Source organism: Asparagus officinalis, chromosome 6 (genome assembly GCF_001876935.1).
Source record: "Asparagus officinalis chromosome 6, Aspof.V1, whole genome shotgun sequence".
Taxonomy (NCBI): domain Eukaryota; kingdom Viridiplantae; phylum Streptophyta; class Magnoliopsida; order Asparagales; family Asparagaceae; genus Asparagus; species Asparagus officinalis.
Window position 1 is genome coordinate 5,483,762 of NC_033799.1, and position 8,837 is coordinate 5,492,598.

Genomic DNA, 8,837 nt, shown 5'->3' on the forward strand with positions numbered 1-8,837 from the left:
GCCACTGTCGGCCACCTCGGGGTGGCCGGCACTGTGCCTAGCCACCTTGAGGTGGCTCGGCTCATGGCCGAGCCACCCCAAGGTGGCTCGGCCACCGAGCCACTTAGGTGGCTCGGCCGAGCCACCACTTGGTGGCTCGGCCACCGAGCCACCTTGGTGGCTCGGTGAGCCGCCTCGGTGACTTGGTTTCCGAGCCCCTCCGGGTGTTTGGTTTTCTGCTGTTTTCCACCTTTGGGTTCTGTCCGTGATTCGGTTGATCCAGACTCTGATTTGATTCCTGATTTGGCAGTAAGTCGGATTCCTGATTTGGCAGTAAATCCACTTCTGAGTTCGAGTCCGAAACCGATCTTGATTCGATCGTGATTCGTCCGAGTATGCCCTTGGTTGGATGACTCGTTGACTCTTCGAACACTTGGCTTGATCCCGCACGCGAATGGACGTATTCCGTTGCTTGCGTGCGATTAGTCAATCTCGTTGCCTCGTTGGTTTGTCGGTTTGTGCCGAGCTGAGCTAAGGGACCTATAAGCAATTTTATATGCCTACAGATACCCCCTCCAAAGTATTTCAGTCTCGTTCTTTTATAGAAGAGTCTGGAATACTTTGGATATGCTTGTCCCAACCTTCAGTCGGTGTAACGGGACCTTGGAATGACTTCCGTTTTTGATTCCTTCAATTCTCCAGGCTATTCGGTGCTTTGTCGAATGTCTGAAAGAGTTTCGGTGCTGCATTTATTGTCTGACCGTTGTCGGAATTTTAAACTTGAAGTCGATTCCTGATTTTCTAATCTTTAGCTCGTATAACTGACCATCGATTGCTGGCGTCGAATCTTTATCTGCAACGCGTTGTCCGGCGTCTTATTGTTGAGTTATCCTTAAGAATATTTATAGAAAACATTCTCCAGGAACTTCTCAAAAAATTAGGGAACAGTTTATACTCATATACCTTATTGGAGTATTTAAGAAGCAGTTTAACCTCATGCACTGTTGGAGGATTGAGGAGCAGTTTATACTCATATACTCTTCGGAGTGTTAGTTCTTTCATTGCAACGCATTGATAGGCGTTGACCTAGGGTTACGCGTTGTCTGGCGTTGACCTTAGGGTTTCGAACGTCGTACGTTGACCTTAGGGTTTCGAACGTCGTACGTTGATCTTATAGGCGTTGACCTAGGGTTACGCGTTGTCTGGCATTGACCTTAGGGTTTCGAACGTCGTACGTTGACCTTAGGGTTTCGAACGTCGTACGTTGACCTAGGGTTACGCGTTGACCGGGGGTTACGCGTTGACCGACGTTGACCTTAGGGTTTCGAACGTCGTACGTTGAATTTTTGCTCGCAACGCGTTGACTGGCGTTGACCTAGGGTTACGCGTTGACCGGCGTTGACCCTAGGGTTTCGAACGTCGTTGGATGCTCAGGTCACGAGACCAACTAATGAAGCTGATGCGTCAGTGACCCCCCCCAGCCTTCAACGGTTTGGAGAAGCCTTTACCGACTACCGTTTGAGTCGGGCTAGCATGCGGATTATTTAAGCCCGTTCTGCATGTGACGTTATGCTAAAAGAGTTAACCCTTTTAGTGCTACGATATTGAATACGTAGACTTCGTCTTTTTCACGGGAATAGACTACCCGGCGACGCGTGTTAGGCGTTGACTTTAGGATTTTTGGCTAACCCCCAGCCTTTAACGGATTTGATTAGCCTTTACCGACTACCGTTTGAGTCGGGCTAGCATGCGGATTGTCTAAATCCGTTCCGCATGTAACGTTGTGCTAAGAGAGTGAATTCTCTGAGACTTTGTGCTATGATGTTGAATACATAGGCTTCGCTATTGTTACGGGAATGGGCTACCCGACAACGTGTATTAGACGTTGACTTATCCCTACTTAGGCTTCGGGATGAGATACCCCAGAATCGAACTCTGGTGTCTTTTTCAATCGGTAAAAGACTAAACCGGCGACATGTGTTAGATGTCGACATATCCTTTCTTAGGATTCTGGATGAAATTCCCCATGCGAGTAAGGCATGGATTTTGGTGTTATTAATAACAACCTGTCACAATGTTGAATATGTGAACGAGTATTCTTTTTAACGGTTAAGAATTAACCGGCGGCGCGGGTTAAGCGCAGACTTATCCTTGCTTAGGTTTCAGGATAGAATACCCCAGAATCGAACTCTGGTGTCTTTTTGTGCGGAAAAAGACTAAACCGGCAGCGCGTGTTAGGCGCAGACTTATCCCTGCTTAGGATTCGGGATAAACTTCCATACCTGTGAGGCACAATGTAGAAAGGTTTGACCGAATGGAAGGTTTAAGACGATCCTAACTGTAGGAAGGTTTGATCACTCGATTTGAAAATGGACCTCTCGTTCATTGGAAGAATCGAGAGGGGATTTTGGTTTTGGTCCTAACTGTAGAAAGGTTTGACCGAATGAAAGGTTTAAGACGATCCTAACTGTAGGAAGGTTTGACCAAGTGGGAGGTTTGAGGTGACCCTAACTGTAGGAAGGTTTGATCACTCGATTTGAAAGTGGACCTCTCGTTCATTGGAGGAATCGAGAGGGGATTTTGGTTTTGGTCCTAACTGTAGAAAGGTTTGACCGAATGGAAGGTTTAAGACGATCCTAACTGTAGGAAGGTTTGATCGCTCGATTTGTGGACCTCTCGTTCATTGGGGGGATCGAGAGGGGATTTTGGTTTTGGTCCTAACTGTAAGAAGGTTTGACCAATTGGGAACTTTACGTCCGGACTCTAACAGAGAGAGTGTTGAGTGCACAGACACGGTGAGAATTTGAATGGGAGTTCTTATTCATTACATTGTTGTGGTTTTGGGAACTTCCCGTTACATAAATCGTCCACCCCCAGTTTCGTCTGCGGAACTGGTTCGGACATTATTATCAGTTACTTAACCGGGTTATCCTTAAGAATATTAGCTTAATTTCTCCAGGAACTTCCCGTCAAAAGTGGGGAAACAGTTTAGACTCATATACCTATTGGAGTATCAGGGAGTAGTTTAACCTCTTATACCGGTCGGAGGATTGAGAAACAGTTTATACTCGTATACTCTTTGGAGTTTTGAGAAGCAGTTTATACTCGTATACTCTGTCGGAGTATGGCGTTCTCAATTGGCTTACCTTAGCGTTATGACGCCGGCTTCAACCAAGGTCTGAATGCTATTCTTGAGAATAAAGCAATCCTTGGTGGGATGAACGGCCCTCCTGTGGTATGCACAGTACTTTGGGTCCGTAGTGTTGTCAGCTTCCTCCTGATTTGTGATAGGTGGTAGCTTGATCTTGTTACCTTCAAGGAGGGATTCGAAGATGGCTGGAACGTCTTCGTCCTTGAAGGAATACTCTCTTTGGAGTCTCGGACCCGAAGTCTTTTGCTGCCTTCGGGATTGCTGTTGTGACGCTTGATTAGCACCACCAGCAGCTGCAGGTGCCTTGCCCTTACCACGAGAGGCGAAGTTTGAGTCCAGAGGATTAGCCGTCGGTAGGTTCCTCTCGGCCTTCTTCCTTCGGAGGAAACGTTCGGCTTGTTCACCGCGCACCTTCAGATCCTTCCAAGTGTCAGACGGTGCTGTCCCCATTGCTTCCAATACGTCTAAGGACAGATTATTATGGCAGGTCTGGAGAATGAATTCCTCGGTGATCGGGTCCCGGCAATTCATCGCCTTGTTCCGGAACCTTTTGACGAAGGTGTCGACTAACTCCCCGTCCTTCTCATCGAGCAACGATCCGATAGATACCTCGGTGTCGTCGTCGAAGAAATTGGCAAGGAACTTGGTCTCCATGTCGTCCCAGCTATTTACGCTTCCTGGCTTGAGGCGGCGATACCAATCGAAGGCGGCTCCGCGAAGAGTGCCGACGAATGACCGCACCATCAGAGGCTCATTACCAGAAATAACCCCCAAGTGTGATTTGAAGTAAATCAAATGTTGAGTGGGTGAACCCATCCCATTAAACGGCGTGAAGTTAATTAGATTAAACTTCGCCGGATATGGGATCGATTCCCACTCTCTTGGGTATGGACAGGGAATGCCTGTTTTCTTCGTCTCTTGAGCGGAGATCAATGTGTTGATTTTGCTCTCGAGATCTTTGATCTTCAAGTCTTCACTTGTATCTTCGTTGGCATCCTCGTTACCACCCCCTGCATTGACGGGAGGGTTATTGGCATTGTGAGCTCCATCCCTATCCGTGTGCTCTTCTTCCTGAACAACCTGATTACGGTGACTTGGTTCACCTTGTTGGTTCCTGAACGCCTGGATTTGTTGCTCATGCATCTCTCTCATAGTCTGCATGGCCATCTGCATCTCAAACTTGAAACTTTCTTTCTGTTTAGCCAAAGCGTCTTCAAGCATCTTGGCCATTTCTTCCGCGCTTATCATAAATGACTCGCGGGGTTGTCCTTCGCTGGACACTGTATTGTCCGATGCGACAGCAGAGCAGGAATCCGATTCTTCATCTTCCGAAGGCAATCTTGTCCGAACCCTACCATAAGTTCCTCGTGCGATGGCTCCGGACTGCAGACGGGTTACACGCCGGGACGCTTCCAGAAACGATTTGAGATCAATCTGTGTCGATGTCTCTTTGCTGGTCATGTTGGCGGTGACCCTCGGAAATTCTCCGTCTTTAACCACCGTTCTTCTTTGCCGGAAACGCCTATACCTTGGTTTTGGCGTTTCGGTGCCGAGCCTTTCGAACACTGAAATTCTCTCGGGGACTCCCTTGATGCAGTTGCATTGAGACAGTACTACCCGAATGAGCTTGGCACATGGGCACTGAGTTTCGAGCCCTTGAGGGCTTCTTTTTCTTGTTTTGTTCGTACCCCCAGCACGATAGTACAACTCGTCATTTTGACAGTCGGAGTAACCTATCGTGTGTGGGCACGACTTCTCAGGTATAACATTATCACTATCAGATGATAATGTTTCCATCAAGTCTCCATCCATACTCTTCTCGCCACTAAGCAGAAGAAGAGGGAGTCCGTCAAAGCCTTCGTTAAAAGGTTCCGAACCATGGCTCTCCGGTGTTCGTCAGGTATGACACAGTCTACCTTAGTAGAGACCTGTCGGCACAACCTGCAGACCAACATCCTAGCTCGAATAGGGGTTACAGAATGTCATTCTTGGAGACAACTGATCTCTCAAGGCGAACAGGCTCAGAAGATTATTGCCAGGATCAAAGCTGAAGAACAAAGTGGGCAAGATCAGCCCGAGCAATCGGAAAATAGGCCTTGTGCTCATTTGTTTCAGAGGTTGGAAATTTTGGAGAGAGGCGAAGCCCTGCTGGATTGAAGACTCAGATCTAAAAAAGATCACAACTTTGAAGGCTTGGAGACTTGGACTTTCAGATCCGGTGCTCGGCGATTACCAACGCCAAATAAGGCAGGAGTTCGAGAGGATTGGATTTGAGATCTACACGATCACACTCCGGATCTAAGCTTGGTTCTTAGATCCCGAGATTCGAGCGGTTGTTTCCTTGGTGAAACAATCCCTCCCGGCTATTATTCCCTTGGTGGAATATTACCCGTCATATCGTGTAGATCCGACCGGATCGAGATCACGCGGTGGTCCACGGCAAATAACCCCGGCGCAGGCAAAGAACCCACACAAAGCGAGTGACCGCAAAACAGGAGCTCGCGATTAGTTCGACAAATAAGGAAAATTGTAATCTTTACTTTGTTTTCTTTGATTTTTCATTGTAACCGGATCTTATAAAAAGACCGGATCTTTGTAACGCATAAAGTTGTTAACTGAGATAGCAATGATATCAACAATGAAGAAAGACATAATTTTTCCCGCGAACAGACGGGTCTATCAAAACTATCACGTTAATGATTACCTCTGATAGTCCATTCCCCCCAAATTCTCTTGTTAATCCTCTTCAAGTAGGATAGCGGGTCCACAAAAACTATCACGTTAACAGTTACCTCTGATAGTCAAACTCATCAGATAATGGCCTACCAGGTGATGTGCCTCTATTTCGACTTTATAGATAGTGCCTCACTAGGCGATGTGCATTATCTACCTCTTTTTCTTCCCCTGCTACGTCTTAATCAAGACTGGGGGTTGATTACTTGGAATCCATTGGATTAAGAGTAACGAACATTTCACATCGTCAAGTTAACATTATACTTCGGACGATCATCACCCCCACAGGGTATGAATGCAGCATGCATCACTCCTAATTTGTCATGTTAACATCAAACCTCTGACAATCCACTTATCAATCCTCGTCAATAGGATGATAAGTCCACAAAGTTGCTCCAATCGCAACATCCTCATGTCACGTTAACATCAAACCTCTGACAAATCCACTTATCAATCCTCTTCAATAGGATGATAAGTCCCCAAAGTTGCTCCAATCGCAACATCCTCATGTCACGTTAACATCAAACCTCTGACAAATCCACTTATCAATCCTCTTTAATAGGATGATAAGTCCCCAAAGTTGCTCCAATCGCAACATCCTCATATCACGTTAACATCAAACCTCTGACAAATCCACTTATCAATCCTCTTCAATAGGATGATAAGTCCCCAAAGTTGCTCTAATCGCAACGTCCTCCTGTCACGTTAACATTAAACCTTTGACAAATCCACTTATCAATCCTCTTCAATAGGATGATAAGTCCCCAAAGTTGCTCTAATCGCAACGTCCTCTTGTCACGTTAACATCAAACCTCTGACAATCCACTTATCAATCCTCGTCAATAGGATGATAAGTCCACAAAGTTGCTCCAATCGCAACATCTTCTTGTCACGTTAACACTACACCTCTGACAAAATATCCACTTATCGACTCTCCTTAATAGAGCGATAAGCCCATAAAATACTGTTAGGTTAACATCACTGTAGGCATATAAAATTGCTTATAGGTCCCTTAACACGGCTCAATACGAACTAATGAGCCATCGGGCAACGTATCCAAGCACGAACGTCAGTCCACAACACCGAAGCCAAGTGACACGCAACGAAGCGGATTAACAAACCAAAGAAGTGTTCACAATCACTTCTGATCAGTTTACTCAAATGCTTCAAGAAGCTCTAGCCAAGCAACATGAAGAAATCAGAGCTGAGGTGAAGACAGAGATGAAGTTAGCTATTCAACAAATGAGAGAGTTGCTAACTCAACAACCTCAATCTCCTGCGTCCAGTCAGCGAGCTGAATCCAGCCGCCACACTCAGAATGGTGTAGATGACAGTGATCCAGAAGTAGATGAAGTCATTATGGCTGATACACCTTCCAATGACAATAACATTGGGGGTGGTTCAACAGATCCTCCCAATAACAATATTGGGGGTGGTTCAATTGCACCGCTTAGTAATACTGGGGGTGGCCCAATTATCTCTGCTCGACATCATTCAGAAAGAGATGAAGACGATGACGGGAAAATGAAAGAGCTTGAAAACAAAGTCAACGCTTTGATGACGGCCCAAGAAGTAAAGATGACGGGTATTCCGTGTCCTTATCCAAGAGAATAGGATTCAATACCATACCCGGCCAAATTCAATCTGATTAACTTCACACCGTTTGAGGGGACTGAAGTGAATCGACGAGCCACGTGAGCGGATAGGATTTCGGAACAACGAAGACCCGGACCGATCGGGAACCCGACACTGTTCACAAAAAGAACAACGCCCTTCTTGCCTCAACCACTCTACAGATAATCCAACCACCAGAACGGATCGAACTCTTCGTCAAGCATCTAACGCACCTAGAATCACTCAAATCCGAGGTCGGACGAAGAATCCAATTGCTGGGATGACATGGAAAGTTTGTTCCTCAGCAATTTCTTTGATGATGACACCGAAGTGTCAATCAGAACCCTTTTGGATGAGAAGCAAAAAGACGGAGAGTCAGTCGACGATTTTTTCAAGCGCTTCCGTGGCAAAGCAATGAATTGCAGAGATCCTATTACAGATGAGTTCATCCTGCAAACATGCTACAATAACCTCTCCATCGATGTCCTGGAAGCTCTGGGGGTCGTGCCATCCACAACTTGGAAGGAGTTAAAATCTCGGGGTGAACAAGCTGAGCACTTTCTTAAAAGAAAGAAAGCTGAGAGAGGCCAATCAATGACATATGCAATCGTTGAGAATGCGACTCTCGATCCGAGGTTTCAAAATGAATATTCTTTCGAAGATGATGAAGCTCCAGCCATCTTGGAATACCTCCTCGCCAATGACAAAATCGAGCTACCCCCTATTAAAGATCAGGATGGAGCTAAGAGGATTACGGATCAGAAGGGTTCTTCATCCCACCAAGATTTGCTTTGGACTCAAAAACAAGATCCAAGCCCTAATTGACTCCGGCGTCATAACGACGAAAGAAGTCGAGTAAAGACGACCATACAACTCCAGTGGGTGCACGAGTATAAACTGTTTCCCCACACTCCAAAGAGCATATGAGTATAAGCTGCTTCTCGGTTATCCAACTGAGTACAATGTTAAACCCGGTTTCACAAAGGAAGCTAGGGGTGGATGATTTATATAACGGGAAGTTCCTGGAGAATCTTATATTCTTAAGGATAACCCGAGAGTACCTCTCTTCCTCCTCCTCCAGATCCGCCTCTCCAAGCAGGCACAGGAAGGCATCCTCCTCCAGAATCGCTCGCGGGACCCTCGGTTCAAAGACCCAAGAGCCCCTTGCCATCGCTGCACTCGCATCACGTGGCGTCTCCGCGTCGCCCAACGTGGTCGAGATCGCAGATCTGGGCTTCTCCTCCGCTAAGAAGATGGCTACTGAAGGTGCTCCAGCTATATCAAAGAGAACGCGCCAAAGACGGCGTCAACACCTTGCTCGTCAGATGGCCAAGGCTTTGGAGCCTATGGACGGGGTCCG